The sequence below is a fragment of the Tamandua tetradactyla genome, chromosome 22 (genome assembly GCF_023851605.1).
Source record: "Tamandua tetradactyla isolate mTamTet1 chromosome 22, mTamTet1.pri, whole genome shotgun sequence".
NCBI classification, from domain to species: Eukaryota; Metazoa; Chordata; class Mammalia; order Pilosa; family Myrmecophagidae; genus Tamandua; species Tamandua tetradactyla.
In genome coordinates this window covers 26,708,591-26,726,199 of record NC_135348.1, presented here as the reverse complement: position 1 = coordinate 26,726,199, position 17,609 = coordinate 26,708,591, and positions in this window count along the sequence as shown.

The following is a 17,609-nucleotide window of genomic DNA, read 5'->3' as shown; positions in this document are numbered from 1 at the left end:
AAATTAAATAAAATATACAGCAAATTTAATCAGACATATTTATTGATGACTATAATTGTTATTGGTGCTGCATGGTAATTGAGCATAAATGGTAAGCAACTTATGTTATAGCAATGAAAATATATATTTACAGCTGCACACAGTTTTATAATTAGCAGTGGGAAGAAGTTGGAAGTGGAGGGGCAGTGAGAATGGGGAAGTAGTTTGTGGGCCTAAGATTTTTACCTGCCATATGAAGACTGAGTATGTATCTATTTCCTCCTGTCACTATCAGATCTGATTTAAGGAAACATATGCAGTGTATCAGGGTCTTTTCCTATTTTGATTTTCCCAGGACATAAGAGGCACTAGCATGGGCCATCTGAGCTGGAGCTTCTCAAGGAGATCCTAAATGAAGATCATTTTAGAAAGAAATGAAACTTATTCAAGGACCAAGGCATCAAACAACTATTAATAGAATAAGTAGGAAAGGAAAACTTTTCCATATATAATTATATTAGCATAAGACACTAAGAAGCAGAAGCTCTTTATGATCAGAGGATTTGTGTCCTTACTTTTGAAGAGCTGTTTATGAGAAGTTGAGGTATTAAACCCACTCACTTCACAAGCCTAGGGAGTTGTAGGAGTATATTTCTTAATTACTGACTCAGTAGATATAGTAGGAAGAATTCTAAGATGGACCCAAACAGTCCTTACCCCTTGGTATTCATGCTTTGAATAATTTTTCCCCTTGAGCAAGGGCAGAACCTGTAAATATATATGACGTATTACATTAGCTATAACAGCTATAACATGAGTTGCTTACCATTTATGCTCAATTACTACAGAGAATTACATTCTTCTGTAATTAGGTTATCAGTAAAGCAAAAGTAAGTAAATTTTGCAGATGTAATTCAGGTTCCTAATTAGTTGCCTATGAGTGAACCAAAATGGAGATTTTCCACGGTGGGTCTGACCTAACCAGATGAGCCCTAAAGGGGAGATTCTCTTGCTGGTTTTGAAGAAATGAGTTGCCATATTGTAAGAAAGCCATGTGGCTATGACTTCAAGTTGCCTTTAGAGCTGGAAGCAACCCCCCTGAAAGCTAGTCAGAAAATGCAGACTTGAGTCCTATAACCAAGTGCAATAACCTGTATGAGCTTGGAAGAGGGCCACGAGCTCTACACGAGGGGAGGGGAGGTGTCCCAGTCAACACCTGGACTGGAACCTTGTAAGTCCTGGCAGAGGATCCGGTTAAGCCATGACTGCATTTCTGACCCACAGGAACTGTAAGATAATAAATGAGTGTTGATTTAAGCCGCCAAGTCTGTGGTAATGGTTATACAGCAATAGAAACTTAATCCAGTTGGTTTCATTCATTCATAAATTTCACCAACATTTATTGAACACTGATTGTGTCTCCTTTCCTATTAATGCACCCTGTACTTGGATATGCAGAGAAAATTAGATGTCCTTGTATTTTCTGTAACTGATGCAATTTTCCTTTATCAGTCGAAATATGTGACAGAGAGAGAAAAAAATAATTAAACTTGTCAATTAAAATTATTTCAGTCCTGGGTGGGCCACAGTGGCAGAGTTCTTGCTTGCCATGCCAGAGACCTGGGTTCGATTCCTGGTGCCTGCCCATGTTAAAAAAAGTTAAAAAAAATTATTTCAGCCTCTTCTAATTCTAAATGTTCTCAGTTCATGTAAATATTCAGTTGCTTTGAAGTCCAACTCCATTGGAGAGGCATCTCTAACACCCCCTACCTATCCCCACTCCCCCACTCCATTTACCAAGTTGGCATCTGGGTTCCATTGAGAACTTACTGCCTTTCTGTCTACTCATGGTGGAGGGGGTGGGGGTGAGGTGGACCGCTAAATCCATGCCATCACCTGGCTCCTCATTGGTTTCAGCTATGAAATGGCTGGCTTAGGCTTCTCCTTGGATATTCACCACTCAGGTGGAACTAGTCCCACCCTTCACCATGCTGGAACAGTCTTCTGACCTGCAGCTGGTGTCACTCATGGTCATGTAACTCTAGACTTGGTGGAAACCTCAGGGACTTCCTGGCTGACAGCTTCACAGGGCTCCCCCTTTGAGCCCTGCCCACTTGTCCTTGGTTTGCGTGTTCCACCTTAGCTCTTTACAGAATTTCTGGTTCAAACTCAGTTATCTTCCACATGTAATCTTTGGGCTTTTAAAATCCTTAGTGGTAAAGAGAAGTGATGGAGAAAGACAAGTTTTCCAATAAGTAAGTTAAAACTGAAAGATATTTCAAAAACATTAAACCCAATTAAACTTCACCAACCTCAGAGGATTTACTTATTTAAGGGTCACTTCTCCATGTTTTTCAAATGGCAGGAGCTAAGTCTTTGTCCTCAATTTACTTTCTGATTTGCCTAGACCCCAGGTTCTCCTAGGGCAGACAGATAATGCTGAGAACTTGTTGCTTTCTGTATATAGGAACAGAATCCTGGACCCCTAGGAACCTTGAAATCCTCCCAATACTGGCCCTGCAGGGATGCTAGCCAAGTGGGCAGGTAAAGCTCTTCTTGAGCAGAGATAAGCCTCAGAAGGACCTTGCTTATCTGGGAATGAGATGTTCCCCTTGTTTAAAGACAACAGGACTTCATAGGATGCCACTTCCGAACCCAAATTTACCTCCATGTTCTCTTCGGCCTTGCTCTGTGACATAAGAGGGGAAAGGGTGACAGTCAAATTAACATCCTTGAGACTAGAAGGACTTCACTTTCCATCTTCACAGTCTTTTCAATCTTTTCCTCAGAATTATTAGCGGTGGATGCTAATAATTCTGACCTTAATGTAGCTATGGAGTCCTATCTCTTTCTCCGAAGCCTAATTAAAAAAAAAATCTGTCCTAAGCCTGAGTTGCTGAAATTAAAGGCTCCCCTCTCATAAATATGACTCAGTTCTTTCAAAGATAAAATGGCCTTAAATCCCCCTCCCTTTCTTCCTTCAGTTTGCTACCTGTATGTGGTTTCCACTGTAAATCGCCTTTCTTCATTTCTTTTTCAGAATCATTGTCCTGGCATCAAGATGATGATTCAACCCTCAAATTCTCACCTGGGTGTCTGTCCCCTGTCAGCAGCACAAATGTGTACTTCACACAGCTTCTTAAGAATCATGAGTGGGTGCCCTCATGTAGCAAATTTGGAAAGTTTTCCCCCAGATGCGGAAAGAAAACATAGCTTATTCAGTTTGTCACCAAATGACCTGCTTTTTTTCAAAATCCTAAACTCTGTCGGGTGCTATGATTTAAACAGTCCCTTTAGGTGATATACTCAGCCAAGCTCATTTTCTCCTCTTTCCACACCTGCATTGCTACCGCCCAAGGGACATCGGTGAGTTGGAGGTGTGGGGTGGCTCGGCAATGGAGGGGAGATGGTGTTACTGGATCCACGTGGCATCTTCTGAGACTGCTGCAGCTTCCAGAATGATTTTGGCAGGGAATGTTCCCTTGCCTTGTGACCAGTGAGGTCTGCTGGGCTCTGTGCCCAGGTATTTGGCAGCTGTCTGTCCCTGAAGCCTATATATATAGGCCCATTTCCTTACACAGCTTGGTGAGAGCCCAGCCATTCTCCCTGCTTCCTTGGCTCTACTTGAATCCTCATAGCATTGTACACACCCCGCTGCCAATTCCTCCACCCCCAGCCCTGCGGATGTCCCAGATGGAGCAGGACTTGGAATCTCCCTTCCTTTTCTGGTGAGGATTTCCCCAATATCACAACTGCTTCCTCATCTACAGCAACAATGATCTGAGTCCTGAATGCTGGGTTTTTGGTTGGTTAAGGAATTTAGAAAATTCTGACTTCTGTCGAGGCCCGTTGCCTTACTGCAAAGACCCATTATTTCTTTATCCCTCCCTCCTATTCTTAATATAATATTTTAATGTCTTCACCCCGCCTCCAGCAAGCAGTTGGATATCTCACGCCAACTGGAGAGAAGGTCCTGCACACAGAGACTCTTGATAACAAAACACATTAATATATTTAAGGCTATTACTTAAGTACACAGAATGTTCAATAGTGAGTAAAATGGACGCAATATCTGCTTTATGGAAATTATAGCTTAGTGAGGAAGATAGGTATTACGTAAGGAAACACATAATGCTAATTTGTGATAAGGGCAATGAGAGAAAACACTTGGTAGGAGGGAGAATGACTGGGGTTACCATGGGTGGGAACGTTTAGATAGAATAATCAAGAAAGGGCCCTCTCAGAAAGCAATGGAGACCTGAGGATGAATGGAAGTTAGGCAAAGCATTGAGGGAAGAGCGTTCCAGGAAGAGTAACAACAAGAGGGACAAGTGAGAGGTGGGAAGCGAGGGAAGGGATCCAAGGGCTTCCCAAGCTACTCAAAGTAAAAACCAAAGTCCTCCGATCACCTACAGGGCTCTAAATAGGGTCCTTTCCCATTAACTTTCTGACCTCATCCCCGACTTCTTCTCTATTCTCTCTGGAATAGCCACACTTGTTCCCTTACTGTTCCTCAAGCACACCAGGCAATCCCATGCCTCAGGATCTTTGAACTTGCTGTTTCCCTTGGCTGGAAGACTGTTCTGCCTGGTAGCTGCAGGGATCATTTTCTTATATTCTTCAGGATTTTTCTCAGAAGCAACCTCTCCATAATATCTGCCCTGCGCACCTTACCTAAAACTTCAATTCCTCCTGCTCTGACATTTTACATCACCTTTGCATTTGGTTTTCTTCTTGGCAATTTTTTTCTAACATACTATATATATTTTATTCATATATCTTATATATTATCTGTCCACCATCTCTGCCATCTGCCCCCCTCCCCCATGTAATGTAACATAAACTGCAGCAAGGATTTTTGTGTCTCAGCAATTAGAATATCATCCTGCACATAGTAGGCATTCAATAAATATTTGTTGCATGGATAAATAAATGCTCAGCATATCTGTTTGTGTTTTGCTCCACTTGGTTAATTTTCTTCCCTCCTTGATGGTGTTTGCTATGGAGTTACCATGCTATGCCATCTCAGTCTCTTTGCTTCAGGTCCTGTGGTAATCTGACACATGCCCTTGGTTCTTAGCTGGTGATTCAGTTTTTGTTCCTTTCTTCATGTCTACAACAAATGTTTGCAGGGCACATCATATCTGCCAGGCACTGTTCTGGGCACTGGGGATGGGGTTCAGAAGACAATATTCTTACCTTCATGCAGCTTAGATTTGAAGTCACACACCCCCACCCCAGAGTTTCTGTCCTGTGCAAACACATCAGCCCTGATGATCCTTTCCTGCCTCCGCTGCAATAACAGCAGCCACAGCCTCCAGGGCAACCCGCTGCTGACATCGCAGAGGGCAGCACAATGGAGCAGGTACAGAAACGAAAACTGAGAGATGAGCCTGTCTGATGCAAATCTCCCGGAGGAATACAAGGCTGCCGGGGCAGTGACCCCCAGAAGCAATTATTTCACCGGGAGGAGACAGTGACAGAAATTCCCTGTTTGTGAATAAACATAAAATGGCCATCCAATTTCCCATTACTGTTTAACTTCCTCATGACATGATAAAGAAGATTATTTTGTTCTAAATTTGTTCTTAGATAAATTAGAATGGCCGCTGAGGGGGAGTGGCCACATCTGGGTAGGCAATAAAAAGAAACGAAGCGTTGTCATTCTGATTCCCTTAAGCGCGTGGTTTTATAAACCTCAATGGCGCACATTTGGACTTGCCATAAGAAACCCACATATTGTACACTCTACAGTGTACACTGCCAATGTGGCAAATGCCTACAGAAATTTAACTGCAATTATTGATAGGAAAATGTGACAGGTGCTAATAGCTGGCACTAAACTATTTCTGTGGGAGTTCCGATCAACTGGGATGATTACTATAAAGGAAATTGGAAATATATGTTTTATACATCCAATGTATTGAAAGATAGCTAAAAGTATTCTTTAAGCTTTTACTGGTATGCTAATAGTTGATGGGGAAAAGATTGGAAACTCTTTATACGTGATATTTAGTTATCTAGGCATTATATTTTAATGAAATGCATAGTATTTTCACACATAACTTAGTCTTATTAGCTAATATAATTTCCCTATCTTATGTTGAACCACATAGAATTCTTATCTAATGAATGCCATGGGTTTTCCGTAATAATGTTAAATTCTAGCATATGTATAAATGGGGAATCACAGAGCCTTTAAACTTTGTTTGACAAAAATCAATGTTATCCCATGCCTATTAGAGTACTATAATTGTAAACTCCTTCAGAGTCGGAGCATGTATCTTATTCACGCTTGTTTATCCTCATATAATGCCAGGACAACTAGCAAAGAGCCTCACCTATAGGAGAAAGTGTGTGTGGATGTAAGGAAAGTCCTGGCGTGTGAACCAATGGACAAAGGACAGAGCGATGAGGGTTTACTCTTCACACAACTCAGCTGAAGGTAGTCCAGTGCACTGGAGAGAAACATCAAGCCTGGACCAGGAGGCTGCGGTTCAAATACCAACTCGGCTACTTTCCTGACCCTGCACCTCAGTTCCCTGCTCTATAAAGTGAGGACCTTAACAGCACCTACCTCATCAGCTTGTTGTAAGAATTAAATGAGTTAATGAAAAGCATTAGGATGCGGCCTGCTATGTGGGAAGAACACAGTAAGTATTAGCTATTATTATGTAAGGTAAGCAAAGTTACCTGGAATATAAAATATAGGGCTCAATAAGCACTTCCCCATCCTTGCAGCCCTTACGTGTCCAGCTCTCAGACACATGCACACGCATTTGTACACGCATATGTGTGTGCATAAACATAAACTGCTCATGGAAAGGAAAAGAGAAGAGGTTCCTTTACGGGCTGTCAGGAAAAATACTCAGTTCTCCTCTGGGGATTCGGATGTACGGTCTGCCCCTTTAAATGAACCCATCTTGCCCTAGCAAGTCTTAGCTGGAGTTCTGTTAAAGGCTCCTGTGGGCCTCCAAGCTCTATCCCTGGAATAATTCCAGGATTTTTCCATCTGCCAGCAATGCTAATCCTTGACCTTGCGGTGACTAGATCATCTTTGCAGATATTAATTTATGTGGCGCTAGCCTTGCCTCTTTCCTTTTCTCCCATGCCCTTGCCACCCCTTCTTTCTTCCTTTCCCTCCTCCTCATTCCAACTGACAGTTGGCTTTCTGCCCTCTGGCTTCCAAGGCTGGTGGACCTGGGAGTGAGGGGTGAAGGGTGAGGGGTGAGGGCCAGGACAAAGGGATGGGATGGGATGGAAAGTGTTAGTAAGCTACAAAATTTCCTGACATTTTTTGCTTATACTCTGAGCCCATAGGATAGTTTGGAGGATTCATAAAGTTGGCAGAGAGATAAATGGATTATTGGGGGCAGAGTATCTTAGAAGAAACCTAAAGAGAGAATTTTCTGCCATATTTTAAATGGTTCTGTTGGACTGTAACAGGTTTTGCAATCTGAGGGTTTTACTGTAAAAGAGACCTGTACATTGTTCCTCAAGAAAATCTCCACCATGTGACCTGACTCCAGAGAGCACTTGGCTGCAGGGTATGCTGGGAAGTTGGAATCATGGGCATTTCTTTAAAGATTTCCATGGAAGTGATAATAAAGGGCCTGCAGAAAGGGGCCATGTGGACAGAGATCATGGGCTCCTCCAAATGATCTATGTGGACAGTAGACCCAAACCTAGAGGACCTTTGGGGGAAAAGGGTGGAGACTCCTGGGGAAGTTACCCTAGACCCGTTTTGGGAAGTAGGTCCAGGTATCCCACAGTCCCAGATGTCTCTAGAAAATAGATGCTTCCACATACTGACACCTAGAAAGACCCCAGACTATCTCACTTCTGGACTAGGCTGAAGAGTCCTGCAATGAGCATGGCTGGAGCACTTACCCGTGCTTCCCTCTCTCCCCTGGGAGACCCCATTTGCCTTTCCCAGCCTGTGGGTGAGACCAGAGCCAAAGCTGGGAGCAGAGACACATGGGAGCTTGGGGAAGCCCAACCTTTCCCTGCACCATCTCTTCCTTCACCTAACACACATGGTATGTAAATGTGCACACACACGGGCAGGGTCCAGCCCCCACACATCCCCCACCTGCACACAGCCTGTGGATTCCATACACATTCTTGCATCTATCCCCCAGCCCCTCTCTCCCCAAAGGCTATATCTGGCAAACCTAAGGTCTCATGCAGGGGCTATCTCTTCCCTCACACCCATACCCTAGCACACAATCTCAAGCACAGCACACCCAGAAGTATGTGGACGTATGTGTAAGGAACACACATGTGGGGTGGCAGAAATCCATGATGGCTGAGTATCGATTTGCCAAGTTCAAATCCTGCCTCCACATTTACAAGTGTGTAGCTTAGTACAAGTCATGTCATCTATCTGAGCCTTAGTTTCCTTGTTCGTTACTTGACTCAATGGGTTGTAGTGGGGGTGAAGTGTGATGTTTCATGTAAGGGTCTCAGCTCTGAGCTCTGATAATTACATCACACATTTGCAGGCCTTTTCAAGCACATGGCCTAGCACTTGCACGTGAGTAGACTACTCCTTCACTAACAAGTCTGCAAAGCCATCAGGTCCACAGGTATGTGTTCAGTTTTCCCCCAGTGGGTCACACATGTGCAAAGACACTCAAGCAAACAGTGCCCCAGAGTTGTGCGTCACCATGCCCACACACAATCACTCTGAAACACTCAGTCATACACACGTGGCACAGCTGGGCCTCCGATTCCTCTGCAGTGAAGTGATAGTACTCAGTACACATAGTGCTTGTAGGTGTTCAAGAAGATACTAGGTGTGCACATGTGTGGCCCATGGCCTGGGGCACAGTAGGGCCTCAGAAAAGGGCGGCTCTTTACATTCTTGCACATACACACAGCCCCTTGCTCTCTCTAACACCCACCCACCTCCAGCCATACACAGCTTCATGGTGTCCCTGATATAAATCACAGCCACAGGGCCACATGCTGGAAGATGGCTAGGCCCACTGAAGAGGGCAAGAATGGCTTGTTCTCTACCGAGGACTCACCTTGAAGCCAAGGGGACTAAGTATGATTTGAGGGAACAGAGAAGAGAGCATTACACCTAAGGCAGGCAGAAGAAAACCAGGGGGTCAGAGAGGGCAAGCAATTTAGCCAGGGTCACACAGCATGGAGGCACACCTGTCTGTATGTATCCTCCCTATAGGACTAAGACTGTGCTGCTTCATTCAAAGTATTATACTCAACATCTAGTGTGGTACTAGGCACAGAATGAGTGCTGAAAATATATGTGTTGAAACCACTTTTCCTCAGTAGCTAGACAAATCCCTTTAAAACCCAAGTCTTCCCTATTTAAAATCTTTATTGACTGCCTGCTGCCCTAAGAATAAATCAAACCCCTGTTGTGGACAACGAGGCCCACAGCAATAAAATAACATGGCTCCCTCTGCAGCCTCGGCACTGCATAAACCTCTCCAAACACAGCCAAATGCCTGCATGCAGAGCAACCCTAAGAAATGACAGGAAAAGTTTCCCACCTTATGGTAGAACAGGGCTCAAAATAGAAATAAATTCTATGCATAAAAAGTAAAGAAGTAATGGTTTGCAGGTGAACTCATGATTTGAGAGTCATAATTGCTCCATTAACTTTCCTGGTAACTTGAATCACTGCTGTTTTGGCTTCCTTCCAGGGGTAGATAGATACTTTTTACCTCCTAGCAGTCCTTACCCTTTCATCTGCTAAGAGAATCCACACATGTGTTGAAACTGCTGATCACGTTTCCCTGCCTTTCTATAGCAAAAGGGGGATGGGACAAAGACCAAACCAGGCCAGTTGGACTCTCCATTGTTGGACTTTGAGTCTTGAAAGGAGAGCCTCAAATGTCAAAAAATTGTTGAATAGGGTTGATCGGGATTCAGCAATAATCAATTCTTGCTATTTTGATTCTTGGAGCTGCCCTGGTTTCTGCAAATTCCGAATCCAATTCTTCAGGTTTGCCTTTGATTCTGAGAACTGCTCTATATCTCTCTAATGCATTCCTTTTCAAGTTAGAAAGGCTTTCAAGAGAAATACTAAGTTAAAAAGAATTGGTATTTTTTGTTACATCTTCTAAAACTAATAGCTGTAGTAACCATTATGCTGTCTCTCTGGACATAGCTTTGGACTGAGGAACTGGTGATGAATTGCAATTGTAGTTGACCTTGGCTTTCTCCCAAAATATGCATTTGGTCCCTCATTTAGCTTCATGTACTGAATCTTCTAGTTAAGAGATGACTCTCCCCTTCCCCTGCCTCTGAGCGAGTGACTGATACCTTCAATTAACCCTCTCCCAGAATCTGCTTTACTGTAGGAGAGCCAGAGAGGGGATAAGGTGATACGAAATTCTTAGATGAATTAGATGATGATACATCTATCTCAGTATGTGCCCAAGATAAGATCTGTTTGGTTAATAGCCAGCTATCAAAAGATTAGCATAAATTAATTTTGTTTTGATCATTGGCTGGTATCAAAAGCTGGATTAAGTTTATCTAAAGTGTTTCAGTGATTTTTCTATCACCCTTTCCTGTCATTTCCTTTTACCTGAGTTGTAGCTTTTGTTTGCTATGCAAATGCCAAAGCTAAAATTTTATTATAGGCCATTTTTATCTCATATTATTGGTGAATCACAATGGTAACCCAATTTTAAATATCATCATTGGTGTTTTTTCATGGTTTCATTTTTATTTAAAAATATGTATTTATGCAGGTATGTATATAGTATTTCAGTAGCAATTTGGTAAAGATCTGGAAGGATATTGGCCCAACTGTTAATATTAGTTGTCTTAGAGCATAACTATGAGCAAACAGTCACAAGTTCACACCTTAAAAGGTCTATAGTTGTTCAATCATCTTTAGGAGCCAAAGCTATTGGATTACATTTCAACATTTCAGGTGTTTCCCTCTAGCTATTCCAATACACCAAAAATTAAATAGGGATATCTATATAATGCATAAGAACAAACTTCAGAATGACCTTCCAGCTCTATTTGAAATCTCTCAACCACTGAAACTTTAGTTTCATTTCTCTTCCCCTTTTTAGTCAAGAAAGCTTTCTCAACCTTGTGTTTGATGCTCTTTTTATCCAGGGTATGGACAGATGAGTAAAAAAATAAGGACAAAAGTAAATAAATAATGGGGGGGGGAGTGTAAAAAACTGGGCAGATTGAAATACTGGTGGTCAACGAGAGGGAGGAGTAAGGGGTATGGGATGTAGGAGTTTTTCTTTTTTCTTATTATCTCTTTTTCTAGAGTGATACAAATGCTCTAAGAATGATGACGGTGATGAATACAGAACCATGTGATGATATTGTGAGCCACTGATTGTATACTGTGGTTGGACTGTATATGTGTGAAGATTTCTTAATAAAAATATTAAACAAAGTTAAATAAAAATGCGTTCTCACTCCCCTGATGCCAGGGCCAGGCTCATCTCCTGGTGTGACATCACATGCGGCCAGGGAGATTTATACCCCTGGCCGTCAAGTCCCACATAGGGGGGAGGGCAGTGAGTTCACCTATGGAGTTGGTGTCGAGAGAGAAGCCACATCTGAGCAACAAAAGAGGTTCTCTGGGGGGTGACCCTTAGGCATAATCATAAGCAGGCTTGGTTTCTCCTTTGCAGGAATAAGTTTCATAAGGGAAAGCCCCAAGATTGAGGGCCTGACCCATCAAATTGACAATCCTGCTGCTTGTGAGAATATCAGGTGTTCATCAAGTGGGGAAGTTTAATATTTCCGCCTTTTCACCAGACTCGAGGGAACCTTGCAAATACTTCTTAATCTTCTGCTCAGACTACCTTGGGATGTGTCAGGGCATCACACTAACCTGTATAAACCAACAAGACCTCACTCTCTACTCAAGGTTCCATGTAGTTATGTGTTTGACTAAACTGACCATAAAAGTTAAATTAGTTAGTGTGCTACCAAAAATATAAATGTTGCAACAAACAAACATCTCTTCCTTTGGTTTCACACAGAAATTGAAGTTGTAAGATACTGTCAATATCATGCTTTATCCTTTAGTCTCATTTACCTTAGTCATACTCAGAACAACTTCATTCATATCTCAAGTTGATGTATGATCAATTTTCAGTATTTTTAACAGTTACTGTATAGGGTAATGCTGACTTTCATAGCTGCAGAGCTCTAGCTCTGAGTCTCATGTGTCACACAAATACCAGAAGTTCCAGGAAATGACTAGGTTATACACAAATTGTTCAGCATCTCAGAAGTTAGAAATAACAGTTATTGTTTTCTTTTATGAATTTCATTTATTTCTACTCTAATCTTGTTACTTCTTTCTTTCTGTTTGGTTTGAGATTAGTTTGCCGTTTATCTCTAGTTCCTCCAGATGAACAGTTAATTCCTTGATTTTTGCTTTTTCTTCTTTTTTAATATAGGCACTTAGGGGAATAAATTGCCATCTCAGCACTGCCTTTGTTGTATCTTAAAAGTTTTGATGTCATACTTTCTGTTTGTTTGCATCAAGGTATTTACTGATTTATCTTATAATTTCTTCTTGACCCACTGGTTGTTCTAAGAATTTGTTGGTTAGCCTCCATATATTTGTGTATTTTCTAGCCTTCCACCTGTTATTGATTTCCAACTTCATTCCAGTATGATCTGAGAAAGTATTTTGTATAATTCCAATTTTTTGAAATTTATTGAAACTTGCTTTGTGACCCAACATATGGTCTATCCTTGAGAATGACCCGTGAGCACTTGAGAAAAATGTGTATCCTGCTGTCGTGGGGTGTAGCATTCTGTAAATGTCTGTTAAGTCTAGCTCATTTATTGTATTATTCAGAATCTCTGTTTCCTTACTGACTTTCTGTCTAGATGTTCTATCCTTTGATAAGAGTGGTTTTTTGAAGTCTCCAACTATTGTTATAGAGGTGCCTACATCTCCCTTAAGTGTTATCAGTGAGTGCCTCATGTATTTTGAGGCACTCTGGCTCAGTATAAAAATATATATGACTGTTATGTCTTGAAGAATTGTTCCTTTTATTAATACATAGTGTCCTTCTTTGTCTCTTTAAATTGTCTTACATTTGAAGTCTAATGTCAGATATTAGTATAGCTAACCCTGCTCTTTTCTGGTTGTTGTTTGTATGAAATACCTTTTACCAACCTTTCACTTTCATTCTATTTTTGTCCTTGGGTCTAAAATGAGACTCTTGAGGACAGCATATAGATGGATCCTACTTTTTAATCCATTCTGCCAGTCCCTGTTCTCTTTGGCCTTGCTCTGTGTGCTGGTTTGAAAGGATGATGTACCCTACAAAAGCTGGGTTTTAATCCTGATCCATCTCGTGGAGGCAGCCAGTTTTTTTAATCCGTATTCAGTACTGTAGATTGGAAACTGGATTAGATTTTATCCACGATGATGTGACACACCCAATTGTTGGTTTTAACCTTTGATTAGAGGGAGATGTGACTCCACCCATTCAAGGTGGATCTTGATTAGTTTATTGGAACCCTTTGAAAGAGGAAACATTTTTGGAAAAAAGCTGAGAGCAACAGAGTTACGAAACAGCCATGAGAACCATGAAAGCCCACATGGTCAGAGATTTGGGGGATGAAGAAAGGAAAACACCCCTGGGGGAGCTTCATGAAACAAAAAGCTTGAAGAGAAAGCTAGTAGATGCCACCATGTTTGCCATGTGCCTTTCCAGTTGAGAGGGAAACCCTGAACTTCATCAAACTTTCTTGAGTGAATGTAACCTCTTTTTGGTGCCTTAATTTGGACACTTTCACAGTCTTAGAACTGAAACTAGCAACTTAACAAATTTCCGTTTTTAAAAGCCATTCCATTTCTGATATATTGCATTCTGGCAGCTAGCAAACTAGAACAGGGAGTTTAACCCATTAACATTTAATGTTATGACTATAAAGGCACTGCCATTTTGTCTTTTGATTTTATATGTCATATCTTATTTTTTTCTCATTTCACCCTTACTGATAGTCTTCATTTCTATACTCTTCTGCAGACCTCTCTGTCCTGTCTTTCCCATCTGCCTGTAATGCTCCCTTTAGTATTTCTTGTAAAGCTAGTCTTAGTCACTAATTCTCTCAGTGACAGTCTGAAAATATTTTTAACTCTCCCTCATTTTTGAAGGACAGTTTTGCCAAGTATAGAATTCTTGAAAAAATTTTCTCTTTCAGAATCTTTATATATCACACCACTGCCTACTCACCTCCATTGCTATTGTTGAGAAATCTGCACATAATCTTACTGAACTTCCCTTGTATGTGATGGATAATTTTTCACTTTTAGAAATCTCACTTTGTGCTTTCAGAATTCTCTCTTTTTTCTGTGACATTTGACAATCCGATTAATAAGTGTCTTGGAGGATGTCTATGCATATCTATTCTGTTTGGGTATGCTGCACTTCTTGGATTTGTAATTATATGTCATTCATAAGAGATGGGAAATTTTCAATAACAATTTCATCTATTACTCTTTCTGCCCCTTTTCCCTTCTCTTCGCCTTCTGGGAAACCCATAACACGTGTATTCATGTGCTTCCTGTTGTCATTTAATTTTCTGAGACCCTGCTCATATTTTTTCCAATCTTTTCCCTATCTGTTCACTGTGTGTAGGATGTCCTGTCCTCTAGTTAACAAATATTTTCTTCTGACTCTTCAAATCTGCTGTTGTATGTCTCCATTGTGGTTCTCATCTCTTCTGTTGTGCCTTTCATTCCCATAAGTTCTGCCATTTGTTTTATCAAGCTTCTGAGTTTTTCTTTATGGTCGTCCAATATCTTCTTTATATCTTTCAACTCTTTTGCCATATCTTTCCTCAACTCATTGACTTGTTTTCAGACTTGATTTGGCAGATTTAATTGAATGTTAATTAGTTGTTTCAGCTCCTGTATTTCATTTGTAGTGTTGATTTGTTTCTCTGACTGAGCCATATCTTCCTTTCCCTACTATGACTCATTATTTTTTGCTGGTGTCTCAGCCTCTGATTTCCTTAATTAGTTTATTCTGGAGGTTCTTTTTCTTTTTCTTTCTTTTCTTTTTTTAGCATAGGCAGACACCAGGTATCGAACTTGGGTCTTTGGCATGGCAAGTGAGAACCGTGTCACTGAGCCACTGTGGCCTGCTCTAGCTTTACTCTTTTTACCTAGGGTTTTCTTATTGTTTGGTTTTGTTCTCTGTTCTTTTTTGGCATTTAGTTCAACTTGTTCTAGACCTCTAGCATGATTTCTATTTAACTGTTTAAAGTTTTTCAGCTCTTGTTTTTGGTTATTGCCCTGCCTAAATGGAACCTTTTATTTTTAGGATGGTCTCCCCAGATATCATTGAACCCAGTCTTTCAGACAAGACAGGCCCCAGGTCTCAGAAGGAGGATGTAATCAATGTCAAATTTCCCTGGGGATGATACCCGGCAGGTTGTTAGAGATTCCTATGAAGCCTCTAGACTCTGTGCTTTTCCTATCCTTCCCCAGTGGGTAGTGCTTGTCAACCTGCAGCTGCCCAGCAGCATAAAATGGTTTAAATTCTAAGCAGCAACTGTCCCCGCCTGGGTGTGGTTGAGACAGAGGCTGAATTAGGTGTAGGGTTTGGGATTTAGCCACTGGTGTCTGAATTCTCTGATGGAGAGCTGCCACTTGGCTGAGTCCTGCCCCATCTTTCCCTGGGTAAGATAAGCCCTTTAGGGAATTATCTCTTTTACTTGATTAGACTTGTTACTTTGACTCCCAGACCTATCTTAACTCTGGTTTTGCCTGGATCAGGGCAGACAATTGAAAATGCCTGAGGCTTTCTCTACTAAACTACTTAGAACAGTTAAAAAAAAAAAAATCCCTTTTCAGAGTCAGTCCCCAGCCCCCAAGCTTCATCTGTCAAGAGCTGGAGTTGGTACCTGGCTCTATGTACCTTGGGGCACATCCCTTTGCCAGTATTATGAGCTGGGCTGACTCTAAAATTCTGTTATTGGTTTTTGGTTTTGTCAGCCCCACCTCCTGTCTGGCAGGAGAAACCTCAGGATTCTTTTCCTGCTTGTATTTTGTTTATTTGTTTGTTTTCTGCATGGGCAGGCACTGGAATTGATCCTGGGTCTCCAGCATAGTAGGTGAGAATTCTGCCTGCTGAGCCACTGTTGCACCTCCCTTCTGCTTGTTCTCAGTTTATTTGTGCTTGGAGCTTATATTCAGCAGTTCAACTTTGTTAAATAAAACTGCAGTGGAGCTTGACTGGGTTGCCTGACTTGCTCCCAGCAGAGTGCTGTTCTTTTCCCATGGGAAAGTGTTTCCAGCTGAGCCTGCCTTGCAAATGGTAGGTGGGGGGTCACCAGCATCTGGATTTGGGGGGCTTTATTCATCGTTCTATTGTATGTTCTTGGCCCTTCCACCCACTCTAGACTGGTCTACGATGTGTGTCCTGTCATGGATTTCCCTCAAACAGTTGTTCCAGACAGTTCCTGGTCATTTACTAGCTGCTCTAGAGGTCGAACTAAACTCCATACTTCCCTATGCCACCATCTTGCCCACCCCGCCTCATTTTTTCTTTTTTGGCTCTGGGAATCCAACCCGGGTCTCCAGCATGGCAGAAGAGAATCCTGCCATGGAGTCACTGTTGCACCGCCCCATCATTTATTTTTGTTTTTGTTTTCTAATTCATCAAATATTTATTTAACATTTATGACACATTAAACATTGAAAGTACAGAGGTGAACAAGACCTTACCATGAAGACTTTATCATTCGATGGCTTTTCCATGTATACGTATAAAAATATTCATATAAAATATATATACTTTTTCTTTTAAGATGCAGTAATAAAACAAGTTCAGTAGAGATACAAGAATAGAGTGGAAGCATTATCTGGAAATAGGGGATAATGGGAAATTTCCAAAGCATATGATAATTGAATGAAGCATTAAAAGATAAGCAGCAACCAAATCAATAGGCCGAGCCCTCAATCTTGGAGTTTGCTCATAAGAAACTTATCCCCACAAAGGGTAGACTTAGCCTACTTAAAATTAGGCCTAAGAATCACCCCCAGAGAACTTCTTTTACTGCTTATATGTGGCCTATCTCTCTTTCTCTCAGCCAACACGACAAGCAAGCTCACTGCCCTCCCCCTCTCTACGTGGGACATGACTCCCAGGGGTATAAACTTTCCTGGCAACATGGGACAGAAATCCTAGAATGTGCTGGGACTCAGCATCAAGGGACTGAGAAAGCCTTCTCAACCGAAAAGAGGAAGAGAGAAATGGGACAAAATAAATAAAGTGTCAGTGGCTGAGATATTTCAGTCGAGAGGTTATCCTGGAGGTTATTCTTATGCATTATATAGAAATCCCCTTTTTAGATGAAGGTATATGAGGCTGGAGGGAAGTGCTTGAAACTGTAGAGCTGTGTTCCAGTACCCATGTTTCTTGAAGATGATCGTATAATGATATAGCTTTTGCAATGCAACTGTGTGATTGTGAAAACCTTGTGTCTGATACTCCTTTTGTCTATGGTATGGACAGATGAGTAAAACATATGGATTAAAAATAAATAAATAATAGGGGGAACAAATGTTAAAATTTAAAATGTATATATACTGGACAGATGGGGAGGAAATAAAGACAAGCAGACTCTTACTAGATGGA